The sequence below is a fragment of the Mobula hypostoma genome, chromosome 30 (genome assembly GCF_963921235.1).
Source record: "Mobula hypostoma chromosome 30, sMobHyp1.1, whole genome shotgun sequence".
NCBI lineage: Eukaryota > Metazoa > Chordata > Chondrichthyes > Myliobatiformes > Myliobatidae > Mobula > Mobula hypostoma.
In genome coordinates this window covers 7,759,031-7,776,821 of record NC_086126.1, presented here as the reverse complement: position 1 = coordinate 7,776,821, position 17,791 = coordinate 7,759,031, and the positions used below count along the sequence as shown (strand labels likewise).

The window sequence follows — 17,791 nt, the reverse complement described above, 5'->3', positions numbered from 1 at the left end:
ACAAATGAGGAATTCTCATCTAAAGTTAACGGTCATTTTTATTCAATAATTGCTTGCAACAAAAATGCAGTGATGATTAATTAGAAATGTTTGATTTTTTAGTGCGGCAGATAGAAATTTCACATCAGCCATTACACCAAATACCAGAACAAAATCTGAAGATATGCCCCTCCAACACAAAACCATTGTTACCAGGTAGCAATTTCAATTTCGGATGACAACTATAAACCAATCAAGCCTTTTGCCCTCATCATTCAGAATGGTGACTGAATTATCCCCTGCACTGGTTACCCACAGGATAGTGGCACAGAAATAGACAGGAGTTACAAATCCGGTGTAGGAAACTTTAAACAATTATTTCTTAAAGTCCCGTATCACATTTCCAGTGAGAAAAGGCTGTGCCGTACAGTAAGTCAGAGGCAGCAGGTCACCTTGTATGCCTATCTTAATATAATTACTACCATGCACTGAGGATTCCCAAATGCTTTTGGGGATTAAAAGCTCGTTCTTTAAACTGAAGCCATTTGATGAAATAAATATACATATTTTGGGACCAACAGCACTGTTTATGTTTTTCATATTTTTATGTCAAATATTTTATCTATCATCAATTTATATCACTGTAATCTTCATTTCGTTCTCCTTTACACTCGTGTACTGAATAAACAATCTTGAATCTTGTACACTGTGTGGTGGGTTCACATCCACTGCACATGCAGGTACTTTTACCTTTGCTTAATTCATTCAGTGTGTATCCATTAATTAAATATATTAATCCATAAATATACTTTGTAAGTAACCTTCATGGCCCAGTAGATGACTGCATTTATGAGTACAGAGTCATGCAAACAAGACATATTCTGGATAAACGCACACAAAATACTGGGGGAACTCGGCAGGCCAGGCAGCATCTATGGAAAAGGGTAAACAGTCGATGTTTCGGGCCAAGTCCCTTCATCAGGACTGGAGAGGAAGGAGAAATCAGAGTAAGAAGGTGCGGAGGGGGGGATGAGGAGGGGTAAGTACAAGGTGGTAGGTGATAGGTGGAACCGGGAAAGGGGTAGGGGTGAAGTAGAGAGCTGGGAAGTTGACTGGTGACAGGGATAATGGGCAGGAGAAGGGAGAATCTGATAGGAGAGGGTAGAAGACCCATGTGAAAAGGACAAGGGGAGGGGCACCAGAGGGCGGTGATGGGTGGGTAAGGAGATAAAGTGAGAGAGGAAAACAGGAATGAAGGAATAGTGAAGAAGAAGGAGGGACAATTACCAGAAATTTAAGAAATCGACAATCATGCCATCAGGTTAGAGGCTACCCAAACAGAATATAAGTTGTCGCTCCTCCAACCTCATCGTGGAATGGGAATGAGAAGCAGAATTAAAATAGGCAGCCACTGGGAAATCCCACTTACTACGGTGGCCAGAGCGAAGGTGCTCGATGATTTTAGTCCCATCCTCCATTAAATTATCAATCAATTGCCCTCTGCCCCTAGGATGGTGAGTGAGGATAGAACAGAGCCAGAGTTCTCCATCTAATCACCATTTAATGGAAATACATATCTGTGGAAATTGAGTGAGGAAAGGATTAGACACTTCTTCGATTCTCTCTCCTCCAACGGACACCCTCACCTCCAGTTCCAGATGAACAAACTGATGAAATTCAGTACGTTATGTGAATTGTGGCCCCACAAGTGTTCATGGCTGCAGGGCTGGGGTGGAGATGGAAGAGAAAATGGCGACAATTATTGAAAATGATGAAACACGCCAAATATTTGCACATCAACCCTGGAGGCTTTACAATGCAATCAAAAAAAAAGGCAGACTTGAAGCCACAGCCGTACAACATTTAATAAATGCGCAAATGCAATCTTCACTGTTTTAAGTTTCCAGTATCTCTGTAAACAGCTGCCTATGTAATAACATGCATGTATGCATATAGAATTTACTGCTGGAGGAGCTTTAATCTCGGAATGCATGAGGTTGTAATTATATAATCACAGTGCAAAGTAGGGGAAACACAGCATCTATCTGAATCCGTAAAAAGGTTAATATTTTATGTTTGGTACAGGCTTAAGTTAGAGAAATAGCACGTCAAAATATGAAGGGAAAATTACCAAAGTCATCATATCTGTGCCTTCATTACTTTCTGCTCTGCACATAATTGTACAATACATCACCAAATCAGAGACCATTTACAGCATCAATACTCCAGTTTAAAATTTCAGCGGCAGCAGTAACTAAATATTCATTACTTTCCACTTTTGTCCATTAGCTGGATAAATCTGTTTACACAGTTGCCCATCCTAATAGCAAAGTGTGCGCAATCCATCAATGAGAAGGACATGGTGATGTTATTGAAATGGTCACACCATTTTCCTTTCTGCATAATGGTGTTTCAGCAAACACTGTGTACATTATAAAGCCAATAGATTCCAGACCCTGGTAAAATTGAGGTTGTTTGTTTGAAAAGCCATGAATGGGAAAAAAAAGCTGTCCATTTTGACTTTATACAGGATTGTTATAAAAGCGCTGCATTGCATTTCAATGCAACATCACCGGCTATCTCAATCATGTCGAAAAGCTACTACATGGTGCTCCGTGTAGTGCCTCAGGAAGGCAGCGTCAATCATTAAGGACCCCCACCGCCCAGGATATGCTCTCTTCTCATTGTTACTGTCAGGAAGGGGGTACATTAACCTCAACGATTCAGGAACAGCTCCTTCCCCTCCGCCAACCGATTTCTAAAGAGACACTGAACCCGTGAGCACTACCTCACTACATTTTTTATTTATTTCTATTTTTGCCATAACTATTTAATGTACATATATATAATTACTGTACTTCAGTTTGTTTCCTATTTTTATTATGTAATGCATTGCACTGCTGCCGCAAGGTTAATAAATTTTACGGCATATGCCGGTGATATTAAACCTGATTCTGACAAAGAACCTGAAAACAGACTGGGGTTTGATTCCCGCTGCTCTCTGTAAGGAGTTTGTACGTTCTCCTTTTGACCGCGTGGATTTCCTCAAAGTGTTCCGGTTTCCTCTCACGTTCCAAAGAGATACCGATTAGGGTGAGTATGTTGTGGGCACGCTGTGGTGACACTTGCAGCCCACCCCCAGCACAATCTCACTGATTTGATTTGATGCAAGCGACACATTTCACTGTATGCTTCGATGTTTCAATTTTTTCTTATTATTATTTGTTCTGTGAGTGAATATAAGATGGAGTTCCCATCTGATCACTTTATTTTTCCTAGTGCATATCACTTACTCCTCTTCATTTTTAATTTCTTCTTCCTTGGCATCATCTGTGCACGTTGAGGGAGGCAAAGAATTTGAGCTTAGCAGACTCAAATCCTCGGTTCCTGCTGATGCTGCTTTGAATTTAACCACTGGCAAGCAGCAACTTGAAAGCAAATTTACCTGTCATTTAGCTTTACTGTTATTTTTAAAGGAACCCTTCCACATTTGTACATCACTGGGGTATCTGCTGACTGAACCTAGTGAAGAGGTATTTACCTGACTTGTGGTGTTCTGAAAATCACTTCTTGTCCCGCTTGCAGACTAAGTTTAATAGATAGATAGAACAGTACAACACAGGAACAGGCCCTTCAGCCTGTAATGTTGTGCTGTACCAATTAAATTCGTAATCAAATGGCCAACTAATCCCTTCTGCCTACACAATGTCCATATCCTTCCAATTTCCTCACATTCATGTGCCTATCCAGATGTCTCTTAAAAGCCTCTAATGTAGTTATGGCTACCACCACCCCAGGCAGCGCATTCCAGGTGTAAAAAAGCTGCCCTCAAATCTCCTTTGAAATTACCCTTTCACCTTAAATACCCTCTTGTATTAGACACTTCAACCCTGGGAAAACCTTTTGGGGCGGCACGGTAGTGTAGTGGTTAGCACAACACTTTTCAGTTCAATTTCTGGCACTGCCTGTGAGGACGTTTGTACCTTCTCCCATGCGACCGCGTGGGTTTCCTCCAGGTGCTCCGGTTTCTTCCCACAGTACAAAGGCTGTACTGTGGTTGGTAGGTTAATTGGCCATTGTAAATTGTCCCGGATTAAATTGGGGGATTGTTGGGCGGCACTATTTGAAGACCCAGAAGAGCCTATTCCACGTTGTATCTCAATAAATAAATAAACAAGATCCTGTCTGTCTACTCTATCTATACCTCTCATAATCTTACAAACCTCTCAGCCTCCGCTGCCCCGGAAAAAGCAGAGAGGTTATCCAACCTCTCAGAATAGCACATGCACTCTAAACTAGGCAGCACCCTTGTCAATCTCTTCTGCACCTTTTCCAAAGCCTTGACGCCCTTCCTATAGTGGGGGGGAGAGGGAACCCCAAAACACACTGCTCATCAACGCTGTTAAGGGTCTTGTTGTTTTCAGACATTGTTGATAGTGTTTAGATCGACGATTGATGAGAAAGATCAGCCTCCAATTTTCCTTTTCCCTCCTGATTCTTCCCTTACATCGTTGGTATCCAAGTTTTTTCTTTGTTATCCTCAAGGTCCAGACGCACAGATTAAACCTGTTCTTTATGTTAATTTTGTAAATCTCTGTGCTGTGAAATATTTATTATTCCAATCAGCTTTCATTGTAACAGATAGGTAAGGAGCTAACTGCTCCTAAAAGTTAATAAAAGTATAGCAGATACTGGAATATCGGAAATAGAAGCAGAAAATGCTCAAAACATTCAGTAGGATAAGCAATTCTGCAGTTATAGGTACACCACCGGAAATTAGCCCTGTGGTCCAGGCCGCCTGCCAAACATATTTTACACAGATCCTACACTCACAATACCATAAGATATAGGAGCAGAATTAGGCCATTTGGCCCATTGGGTATTGGCTCATCCCATATTCCTATTGCTTCCGTCACTCACCCACCTACTAGGAATAATTTACAGAACTAATATGTCTTTGTAGGAAAAACTTGAAATTCCTTATCATATCGGAGGATCGGTCCTGGAACCACCACGTGTAAGTGCCATATTAAAGGCAGCACAGCAGTGCTTCTACTCTTTCGAAGTTTGCGCAGATTCAGCATGTCATCTGAAATTTTGACAAACTTCTTTAGATGTACAATGGAAAATATCCTGACTGGTTGCATCACGGCCTGGTATGGAAACACCACTCTCCAAGAATGGAAATGTCTGCAAAACATATTGGATACAGCCCAGTCCATCACAGGAAAAGCCCTCCTCACCATTGAGCACATCTTCAAGGAGCACTGCCACGAGAAAGCAGCATCCATCATCAAAGACCCCCACCATCCAAGCCGTGCTCTCTTCTCGCTACTGCCATCAGGAAGGAGGTACAGAAACCTAAGGTCCCACACCAGCAGCTTTTAGGAACAGTTAATACTCTACAACCGTCAGGCTTTCAAACCAGCGTGGATAACTTCAGGGACTCTACATGTTCTAGGTACTATCTATCTATCTATTGATTGATTGATTGATTGTATTTGCACAGTCTGTCTTTTGCACACTAGTTGTTTGCCAGTCTTTGAATGTACTGATTATGTTCTATTTCTTTGTCCTACTGTGAATGTCTGGTTGGTAAGTTGATGGAGAAGATCCTGAGAGGCAGAATTTATGAGCATTTGGAGAGACATAATATGATTACGAATAGTCAGCATGGCTTTGTCAAGGGCAGGTCTGCCTTACGAGCCTGATTGAATTTTTTCAGGATGTGACTAAACACATCGATGAAGGTAGAGCAGTAGATGTAGTGTATATGGATTGCATCAAGGCATTTGACAAGGTACCCCATGCAAGGCTTATTGAGAAAGTAAGGACACATGGGATCCAAGGGGACATTGCTTTGTGGATCCAGAACTGACTTGCCCACAGAAGGCAAAGAGTGGTTGTAGATGGGTCATATTCTGCATGGAGGTGGGTGACCAGTGGAGTGCCTCAGGGATCTGTTCTGGGACCCCTTCTCTTCGTGATTTTTATAAATGACCTGGATGAGGAAGTGGAGGGATGGGTTAGTAAATTTGTTGATGACACAAAGGTTGGGGTGTTGTGGATAGTGTGGAGGGCAGCAGGCCAAGCAGCATCTATAGGAAGAGGCGCAGTCGACGTTTCAGGCCGAGACCCTTCGTCAGGACTAACTGAAGGAAGAGTGAGTAAGGGATTTGAAAGCTGGAGGGGGAGGGGGAGGGGGAGATACAAAATGATAGGAGAAGACAGGAGGGGGAGGGATAGAGCCGAGAGCTGGACAGGTGATAGGCAAAAGGGGATACGAGAGGATCGTGGGACAGGAGGTCCGGGAAGAAAGACGGGGAGGGGGGTGACCCAGAGGATGGGCAAGAGGTATATTCAGGGGGACAGAGGGAGAAAAAGGAGAGTGAGAGAAAGAATGTGTGCATAAAAATGAGTAACAGATGGGGTACGAGGGGGAGGTGGGGCCTTAGCGGAAGTTAGAGAAGTCAATGTTCATGCCATCAGGTTGGAGGCTACCCAGACGGAATATAAGGTGTTGTTCCTCCAACCTGAGTGTGGCTTCATCTTTACAGTAGAGGAGGCCGTGGATAGACATGTCAGAATGGGAATGGGATGTGGAATTAAAATGTGTGGCCACTGGGAGATCCTGCTTTCTCTGGCGGACAGAGCGTAGATGTTCAGCAAAGCGGTCTCCCAGTCTGCGTCGGGTCTCGCCAATATATGAAAGGCCACATCGGGAGCAATGTGAAGTGGTTCATTTTGGTAGGTCAAATATGATGGCAGAATATAGGATTAATAGTAAGACTCTTGGCAGTGTGGAGGATCAGAGGGATCTTTGGGTCCGAGTCCATAGGACACTCACAGCTGCTACGCAGGTTGACTCTGTGGTTAAGAAGGCATACGGTGCATTGGCCTTCATCAACCGTGGGATTGAGTTTAGGAGGCGAGAGGTAACCTTGCAGCTATATAGGACCCTGCTCAGACTCCACTTGGAGTACTGTACTCAGTTCTAGTCGCCTTACTACAGGAAAGACGTGAAAACCATAGAAAGAGTGCAGAGGATATTTACAAGGATGTTGCCTGGATTGGGGAGCATGCCTTATGAGAATAGGTTGAGTAAACTCGGCCTTTTTACCTTGGAGCGACAGAGGATGAGAAGTGACCTGATAGAGGTGTATAAGATGATTTAGAAGCATTGATTGCGTGGATAGTCAGAGGCTTTTTCCCTGGTCTGAAACAGCACAGTTTTAAGATGCTTGGAAGCGGGTACAGAGCAGATGTCAGGGGTAAGTTTTTTACACAGGGAGTGGTGAGTGCATGGAATGGGCTGCCGGCAACGGTGGAGGCAGATACGATACGGTCTTTTAAGAGGTTCCTGGACAGGTACATGGGGCTTAGAAAAAGAGAGGGCTATGGGTAACCCTAGGTAATTTCTAAGGTAAGGACATGTTCAGCACAGCTTTGTGGGTGAAGGGCCTGTATTGTGCTGTAGGTTTTCTATGTTTTTATGTTTCTAAGAGAATGGATCTCAAAGTAATATACAGTGACATATATGGCCTTTGATAATAAATTTGCTTCCAACTTTGAAACTGGAGCACCTGGGGTGAAGCTACACGCTCAAAGGAAGAATATGGAAAGTTTAAAAAGACAGGGCCCGAGATCAAAAAGGAACTAGAGTCTTTGACAGTGTCAGGCAGCGGCTGTACCAGTTACAACTACTGTGCCTTTTTATAACAGCACAGAGATAGGCCCTTCAGCCCATTCAGTACCATGCTGACAATCAACCATCCACTGACACAAATCCTATCTTAATATATTTTTTAATTATCCCCACTTTCTCATCACCCACACACTCAGGACAATTTTCAGTGGTCATTTAACTTACCAACTCACACACCCGTGGGACGTGGGAGGGAACTGGAGCACCTGGAGAAACCCACGTAGTCACGGGGAAAATGTGCGGAGAAAGCACCCAAGTCTCGGATCAAACCAGAGTCTCTGGTGTTTTGACGCAACAGCTCTACCTGCTGCACCAGTGTGGAAAGGGAAGCAGGGTTAACATTTCAGGTCAAAAACCTTTCCACTGACAAATGGTGTTCAATCTGAAACATTTCCCACAAATGTTGCCCAGTTGAGTATTTTGAGTTTTTTTTAATTTTCCATTGTTATTGCATCCATACCAAATCTGGAAAAGATGTAAAAAAAGATCATCGTGAAATTATCTTCATTCTCCTTTTTCCCTCAGACCTGGCTGTAAAGCCAGGTCTGAGTTGGTCAGTTTAGGATGCAAGCGCCAGTTTAGCGAGGTAATGCCATGGTGCCAAAGCTGCTCTCTTTCCGGTGGGATGCATAAAACATTGCCTGTCACGATTTGCCAATATCACTGAAAGAGTTCAATTGCTTATTCATTTTATTGCTGTGAACCATGCTGTGCACAAATTGTTTGCTGTGATTCCCAGCATTACAACAGTGGCCGCACTTCACTAGAACTTAATTGACTGTGAACAAGGATGTTTCGAGATCATAAAAGGCACTCTGTTAGAAGTTCCTTCCCGTTTTGTCTTTGCCGCTGCATATTTTCTTTTCCCTATTCCAATAAGAATCAGAGAGCAATATATACGCTTAATGGCCGCTTTATTAGGTACAGGAATGAAATCCAGTGTGATCTTCTGCTGCTGTAGCCCATCTGCTTCAAGTTTCGACATGCACACCACTATTGTAATGCACAGTTATTTGAGTTACTGTCATCTTTCTCAGCTTGAACCAATCTGACCACCCTAGTCGGACTTCTCTCATTAGCAAGGCGTTTTCGCCCACAGAACTGACGCTCACTGGATGTTTCTTGTTTTGCGTGAAAACTGACTGCCGTGCGTGAAAATCCCAGGAGAGATCAGCAGTGGCTGAGATACTCAAACCATCCCATCTGGCACTAACAATCATTCCATGGTCAAATTTACTGAGCTCACATTTCTTCTGCCTTCTAATGTTTGGCCTGAACAACAACTGGACCTCTTGACCAGGTCCACATGTTTTTATGCACTGAGCTGCTGCCAGATGATTGGCTGATTTGCATTAACAAGCAGGCGTACCGATGTTCCTAATAACGTGGCCACTGAGTGTATATTTCTCTGGATTTCCAGCATCCGCAGAATCTCTTGTATTTATGTGCTTGTATCACTGCTTAGTGATTTAAGATCTAAATCCATTCGAATTTCTGCATGATACAGTATAATGTACCGCGCACTACACGCAATATTTTATCAGACTGGTATTTCTTAACTGTACAAGAATTCATCTTTCCATGTTATAACTTAGTATAACGATTTTGTTACCTGGACAACTCCTATATTTTTGTACTTAATCACAACTGCATTTCAGTAATGTAAGTTCTTCATTGCATCATGTGGGTATCGCAAGAACACAATTGGCAGAACATATAACAGTACAGCACTGTACAGGCACTTCGGCCCAAGATGTTGTACTGACCTTTTAATCTGCTCCAAGATCAATTTAACCCTTCCCTCTGACATATGTTTTGCTGTCCTGAGTGCAAAGCCAGTGAGATCCAACTAGTTTGGAGTTCAGCCTTATTTATCCATTATGGTGAATTCACTTGGCAATGATATAAACCTGTCATATTAAGGTAGCAAAGATACAGAGCCCCTACTTGTACTGGCACATTAACTGTGTAGTGTGTTAACAGTTTAACAATAATTCAGCCTTTGCCACAGGCAGCTGTGGAGGCCAAGTCCTTACATGTATTTAAGGCAGAGGTTGATGGATTCTTGATTGGTCAGGGCATGAAGGGATATGGGGAGAAGGCAGGAGATTGGGGCTGAGAAGGAACTGGATCAGCCATGATGGAATGGTGGAGCAGATTCGATAGGCCAAATGGCTTACTCCTGCTCCTATATCTTATGGTCTTATGGCCCAAGCCCTCTGTATGTACCAGGTGTGGATGTTCAGGGTATGTGTTTCGGCAGGGAGGGCACAATAGATAGTATAAGTATTCGTGGAAAATTCTTAAACAGTGCTGAAGAATCAATAGCTGTAAAAATGTCACTATCTATCACTACTGCTCTTGTAATAATAGAGGGCAGGACAGCAAGTGTGGGGTTGCACAGGAGCCAAGAGTGAGAAAGCTTTTGAGACCTATTATTTCATCAGTTAGAATATAGAATGATACAGCTGTACTTTTCTATGACTCTATTTGATACACAAGCACAGTACGGGCCCTTCAGCCCACAATCCTACTCCAAGATCAATCTCTCCTCCCATCTAGCCCTCCATTTTGCCATCATCCATGTGCCTATCTAAGATTCTCTCAAATGTCCCTTTTGTTATCAGACTCTACCACCAACCCTGGCAGTGTATTCCATGTATCTACCATCCTATGCATAAAAAAACTTACCTCTGATATTGGTGTGGGAAAATTAGGCTTGAATTGGTGGGACATTGGAGAAGGAGGGAGCTGTTCTGTTAGAGCAGCTTGAATCATGCTAGTAGCAGGGTCCTGGCAAATAACGTAACTCTGGCTTTAAACTTTTTTTTTCACTACTTATTTAATTTAACTATATATATATATATACTTACTGTAATTCACAAGGGTTTTTTTCTCTATATTATCATATTGCATTGTTCAGCTGCCGCGAAGTTAACAAATTGCACGACATATGCTGGTGATACGTAAGGAGTTTGTACGTTCTCCCTGTGGCCGCATGGGTTTCCTCTCACAGTCCAAAGATGTACCGGTTGGTAGGTTAATTGGTATTGGTCATTGTATATTGCCCCATTCTAGGATTAAATCGGGGAGGGGGGTTGCTGGGCAGTGCAGCTCGAAGAGCCGGAAGGCCCTGTTCCATGCTGTATCACAATAAATATTAAATCTGATTCTGATTCTGAAACTAAATAGTGGATTCAACAGTTTCAAAAACTATGGATAAAGTAAAAAGGAAGGAGAGTGCAGGAGAGGTTACTTAGGTCTCCAGAATAAAGAAATAAGTCAAAAAGTTTAAAAAGGGGATGATAAGAAATTAACTTCGGGCAACATGGAGTCAACGTTGAAAAGAAGGGGGGTGAATACAGGAATGAAGGTGTTACATTTGAATGCCCGCTGCATCTGAAACAAGGCAGATAATTTTTTAGCGCTGTTAGAAATTGGCAGGTACTGCGTGATGTTTGGAGTCATGGTTGGAAGATCACAGCTGGGAGTTTAATGTCCAAGGATACACATTGTATCAAAAGGAGAGGCTGCTGGGCAGAGACCGTCGAATAGCTTTATTGGTAAAAAGTGAAATCAGATCCTTAGAAAGAAGGACATTCAAAAGTTGTAGAATCCTTGCGTGTAGAGTTAAGAATCTAAAACAGTGAATAGCCCTGATGGGGGTTATACAGAGGCCATACAAATAACAATAGGAGATATAAAACACATGTCAAAAGGGCAATGTTATGATAATCATGGGGGGGCAGATTTCTATATGAGGGAAATTGGGAAAATCAGGTTGGTGATGGATCTCAAGAGAAGGAAATTGTAGAATGCCTACGAGGTGTCTTTAGGGCAGCTTGAGGTCGAGAACACTGAGGAACAGGCAACTCAGGACTGAACCAGATTTGACGAGGAAGCTTAAGGTAAAGGAACCCTTAGGAGACATTATTCATAACATGATAGATTTCACCCAGCAGTTTGAGAGGAAGAAGTAAAAATCAGATGTATCTGCATTACAGTTGAGTTAAGGTAACTACAGAGGCATGAGCGAGGAGCTGGCCGAAGTTGACCAGAAGGGGACACCAACAGGGATTAAGGTAGAGCAGCAATGGCTAGAGTTTCTGGCAGTAACTCAGAAGACACAAGATCAGTTCATCCCCAAAAAGAAGCAGCATTCTAAAAGGGAGGCGGGGTGAGGCAACCAAGTCTGACAAGGGAAGTCAAAGGTAGTATAAAAGCAAAAGAGAGAACATACAATTTTGCAAAAATTAGTGGAAAGCTAGAGCACTGGCAAGCATTTAAAAACCAACAGAAGACAATTAAAAAAACAATAAGGAGAAAAAAGTTGAAATAAAAAAGTAAGCCAGCCAATAAAAGAGAATACCAAATATTTTTCTCAGGCATATAAAGGGTAAAAGAGAGGAAAAAGTAGCAATTGGATCGCTGGAAAATGATGATGGAAGGGTAGTAATGAGGAACAAGGAAAATGCCAGACAAACAGAATAGGTATTCTGTGCCCGTCAGCACTGTGGAAGACACTAGCAGTATGCCAGAAATTCGAGAGTGTCAGTGGGCAGAAGTGAGTGTCGTCACTATTGCTAAGGAGAAGGGGCTTGGGAAGCTGTAAGGTCTGAAGATAGATAAGTCAACTGGACCAGATGGATTACAACAGTGGTCCCCGACCTCCGGGCCGTGGACCGATACATTGCCGTGAAGAATGCAGCGGTGCAGCAGTGGCCGGGATGCTCCCAGCACACCTTTAAGAAAAAAGCCGAAATAAACAAGTTAATTAACTAGGTGCCGCCCGGCACGTAAATGTCAGCCCAGATCAGAGGCGATGCTAATAAACAATAATTAGCTTGTATATTTCGGCTTTTTTCTTAAAGATGTGCTGGGTGCGTTCCGGCCATGCATGCTTCGCGGCAATGTATCGGTCCGCGGCCCGGAGGTTGGGGACCACTGGATTACATCACTGGGTTCTGGAAGAAGTAGCTTTAGAGACTGTGGAGGCACCAGAAGTGATCTTTTAATAATCACTGGATTATGGAATGGCACCATAATCATAGGACTGGAAAACACAATTGTCACTCCACTTTTTAAGAAGGGTGAGAGGCAAAATACTGGAAATTATAGGCCAGTTAGTCTTCAGTGGTTGGGAAGATGTTGGAGTCCATTATTAAGGATGATGTTTCAGGTTTGTAAAGCCAGTGATGTTGTGGGGACGGAACTGGACTCTGACGGTGGTGTCTGAAAAGAGGATGCTGTCTAAGTTGCATGCCATCTTGGACAATGTCTCCCATCCACTACATAATGTACTGGGTGGGCACAGGAGTACATTCAGCCAGGGACTCATTCCACCGAGATGCAACACAGAGCGCCATAGGAAGCCATTCCTGCCTGTGGCCATCAAACTTTACAACTCCTCCCTTGGAGGGTCAGACACCATGAGCCAATAGGCTGGTCCTGGACTTATTTCCTGGCATAATTTACATATTACTATTTAACTATTTATGGTTCTTTTACTATTTATTATTTATGGTGCAACTGTAACGAAAACCAATTTCCCCCGGGATCAATGAAGTATGACTATGACCATGGTTACTTGGAGGTGATACACCAAAGTCATAGTTTCAAGGGGACAAATCTGTTGGAATTCTTTGAGGAAGTAACAGGCAGGATAGATAAAGGATAGTCAGTGGCTTTTGTTTACTTGGATTTTTAGAAAGCCTTTGATAAGGTGCTGCACATCAGGCTGCTAAACAAGAGCCCATGGTATTACATGAAAGATACTAGCATGGCTAGAAGATTGACTGACTAGCAGAAGGCAAAGAGTGGGAATAAAGGGGGCCTTTCTGATTGCCTGCCGGTGACTAGTTGTTTTCCGCAGGAGTTGTTGTTGGATCCACTACTTTTCACGTTATATGTTTTTGAGCAGGAAGATGGAATTGATGGCTTTGTGACCAAGTTGCAGATGATACAAGATAGATAGAGGGTTAGGTAGTGTTGAGAAAGCTGGGAGTCTGCAGTGGAACTTGAGACTGTTTAGGAGGATAAGCAAAGAAGTGGCAGATGGCATACAGTGCAGGGAAGTATATGGTCATGCACTTTGGTAGAAGGAATAAAGGCGCGACTATCTTCTAAATGGGGTGAAAATTCAGAAATCAGAGATGCAAATGGACTTGGAATCTTGCACCTAGTGCAAGATTCCTTAAGGAGTAACTTGCAGGTTGAGTTGGTAGGAAGGAAGGCAAATGAAGTGTTAGTATTCATTTCAAGAGGACTAGAATACAAAAGCAAGGATTCAGTGCTGAGATTTTATAAGACACTGGTCAGACTATATTTGGTCTATGAACAGTTTTGCGCCCGATGTCTAAGAAAGGATGTGCTGATATTTGAGAAGGTGCAGAGGAGGTTTACAAGAATGACCCTGGGAATGAAAGAGTTAATGTATGAAGCATGTTTGATGCCTCTGGGTCTATACTTGCTGGAGTTTAGGAGAATGGCTGGGGGTGGAGGGCAGGAGCTGTCATTGAAACCTACTAAATATTGAAAGGCCAACATAAGGTGGACGTTTCCAAGACTGCGAGAGTCTTGGACCAGAGGGAACAACCTCAGAATACAAACAGAGATGAGGAGGAATTTCTTTAGCCGGAGGGTGGTGAATCTGTGGAATTCATTACTACAGACGGCTGTGGAAGCCAAGTTTTGGGCATATTTAAAGTGGAGAGGTCTTGATAAGTAAGGGTGTCAAAAGTTATGAAGAGAAAGCAGGAGAATGGGGCTGAGAGGTAAATAAATCAGCCATGATCGAATAGTGGAGCAAACTCAATGGGCTGCAAGGCCTAATTTTGCTCCTACGTCTTTTGTTCTTCCCCCCCCCATCCATATTTTCCTCCAATCAATTTAAAACTACGTCCTCTCACAGTAGCTATTGCTGCCCTGGGAAAAAGGTACTGTTTGTCTATGATTACACTGTCACGGGGAGATGCATAAGCAAATCTCAAAGTCAGTAATAAATTATAAATGGCAAGTCAGCCCAGATTACAAACACTTTATAGACAGGCCATTTGCAATGCCTACCTCCCTGGGTGTCCATATCTATACAAAAAATATGCTCTGGGAGCAAAATAGTGGATATAAACTAGAGGATATATAATGGCTGCACTGAATGATTAAAGGTTATACCATCTGGTTCTGGGCTAGGCACTGTCCCTCTTTCCAAGATATGAATTTATCACCAGGTGATAGATTTTTGCAAGATTTGTAACCAGTCTTTACTGTAGTTAGATGAAAATGATTGAAATTTAATGAGAAAGCAAAGATTGAAATTACATATATACAGAGCTTTTTACATTCTCGTGATGTCCGAAAGCGTTTCACCGCGAGTGAATCACAACTGTGATGCAGGCAATGCAGCAATAATTTGCAAACTGTAATATCCAACAAACAGTGTGTGATAAATGGCCTATTAATCCGCTTTGATGATGTTGACTGTAGGCTGAATACTGACCAAAGCAACTCCCTTTTGCCATGGCCATTTCTATGAATTAATCTGAAGCAGAAAATAGGGGGCCCATGCTTAATCGCTCATCTAAACCACAGGACCTCTGGCCAGGCACTGCTTGTCGGAACCTCAGCCTAAATGGTGTGCTCACATTCTGCAATTTTTGAACCGTGGTCTTCAGGTCATATTTCTGAAGGAAGACCAAACCAGACACTCACACCGTGCCAAAGGTATCACAACACAAGCCACCTTCAGTGAGTTAACGCAAATTAACAACGTGATTTTAACAAATTAAGTCATTTATTAGGAAGTCACAGAGTAATTTCTCCTCCAAGAAATCCATTTTTTCCATCCGTTATGTGTCTGTGACTCACCAGTTGAAGATATTTCAATTAATATTCATCACTGGTAATGTCCTCATCAGAATTCATGCTTTAACCTAATCACTTGCTTCATTCCAGTTCTTTCTTTTGTTCCATTTTGAACTTGGCAAAAAACGTGGCAAGTCTGCGCGCATACTATAAAATACCTACACACCATGGTAGATATTTAATCTTCCACAGGTTATCAGGTTTGTGCACCACCTAAACACATGATCATTAGCCTGAAAAATATATATAGTACTGTGCAAAATTCTTAGGCAAACACATATATACAGTGGCATGCAAAAGTTTGGGCACCCCTGGTCGAAATTTCTGTTACTGTGAATAGCTAAGCGAGTAAAAGATAACCTGATTTCCAAAAGGCATAAAGTTAAAGATGACACATTTCTTGAATATTTTAAGCAAGATTACTTTTTTATTTCCATCTTTTACAGTTTCAAAACAACAAAAAAGGAAAAGAACCTGAAGCAAAAGTTGGGCACCCTGCATGGCCAGTACTTAGTAACACCCCCTTTGGCAAGTATCACAGCTTGTAAACGCTTTCTGTAGCCAGCTAAGATTCTTTCAATTCTTGTTTGGGGGATTTTCGCCCATTCTTCCTTGCAAAAGCCTTCTAGTTCTGAGAGATTCTTGGGCCGTCTCGCATGCACTGCTCTTTTGAGGTCTATCCACAGATCTTCGATGATTTTTAGGTCGGGGGACTGCGAGGGCCATGGCAAAACCTTCAGCTTACACCTCTTGAGGTAGTCCATTGCGGATTTTGAGGTGTGTTTAGGATCATTATCCTGTCGTAGAAGCCATCCTCTTTTCATCTTCAGCTTTTTTACAGACGATGTGATGTTTGCTTCCAGAATTTGCTGGTATTTAATTGAATTCATTCTTCCCTCTACCAGTGAAATGTTCCAATGCCACTGGCTGCAACACAAGCCCAAAGCATGATCGATCCACCCCCGTGCTTAACAGTTGGAGAGGGGTTCTTTTCATGAAATTCTGCACCCTTTTTTCTCCAAGCATACCTTTGCTCATTGCAGCCAAAAAGTTCTATTTTACCTTCATCAGTCCACAGGACTTGTTTCCAAAATGCATCAGGCTTGTTTAGATGTTCCTTTGCAAACTTCTGATGCTGAATTTTGTGGTGAGGACGCAGGAAAGGTTTTCTTCTGATGACTTCTATGAAGGTCATATTTGTGCAGGTGTCGCTGCACAGTAGAACAGTGCACCACCACTCCAGAGTCTGCTAAATCTTCCTGAAGGTCTTTTGCAGTCAAACAGGGGTTTTGATTTGACTTTCTAGCAATACTACGAGCAGTTCTCTCAGAAAGTTTTCTTGGTCTTCCAGACCTCTACTTGACCTCCACCGTTCCTGTTAACTGCCATTTCTTAATTACATTACAAACTGAGGAAACAGCTACCTGAAAACACTTTGCTATCTTCTTATAGCCTTCTCCTGCTTTGTGGGCATCATTTATTTTAATTTTCAGAGTGCTAGGCAGCTGCTTGGAGGAGCTGCTTAGGCTGCACATTGTTGGGATGAGGTTTGAGGAGTCAGGGTATTTATGAAGCTTTGAAATTTGCATCACCTGGCCTTTCCTAACAAGGAATGTGGACAAGCCATAGCCCTAACAAGCTAATTAAGGTCTGAGACCTTGGTAAAAGTTATCTGAGAGCTCAAATCTCTTGGGGTGTCCAAACTTTTGCATGGTGCTCCTTTCCTTTTTTTCACTCTAAAATCGTACAAAACAAAAATAATACACTAATCTTGCTTAAAATGTTGAAAAGAATGTTTCATCTTTAACTTTATGACTTTTGGAGATCAGTCCATCTTCTACTCACTTAACTACTTTTGCACAGTACTGTAGCAATTTCATGTATTGCACTGTACTGCTGCCACAAAAAAAAAGTCATGACATATGTGAATGATGATAAAGCTGATTCTGATGTGGGTCTCTATCATGCACTGAGAGTGGGAAGGGGGCAGGATGAAGGAAATCAGAGTTGGGAAAATGGGAAGGGAAAGGGGATGGAGTGGGAAGCACCAGAGATACATTCTGTTATGATCAATAAACCAATTGTTTAGAACGAAATTACCTTGCCTGGTGTTTCAGGGCTGGGTGTGTCTGCACCTGAGCCTCCCTCCATCCACAACCCCCCCCCCCGCCACCCCGCCACTCCTTCTCTGCCAGCTGTCCTATTCCCCTCCCGCTGTGCTCTACACTCCCCATTCCAAAAATTTTT

The 17,791-nt window shown here is 42.6% G+C and overlaps 1 protein-coding gene across 2 annotated transcripts in view; it reads left to right on the top strand.

Annotated features, from left to right (window-relative positions):
- LOC134339692 (leucine-rich repeat transmembrane protein FLRT1-like) overlaps positions 1–17,791 on the top strand; it is a 234,315-nt gene that overhangs the window by 164,840 nt on the left and 51,684 nt on the right. The gene's annotated exons all lie outside the window — the stretch shown is intronic.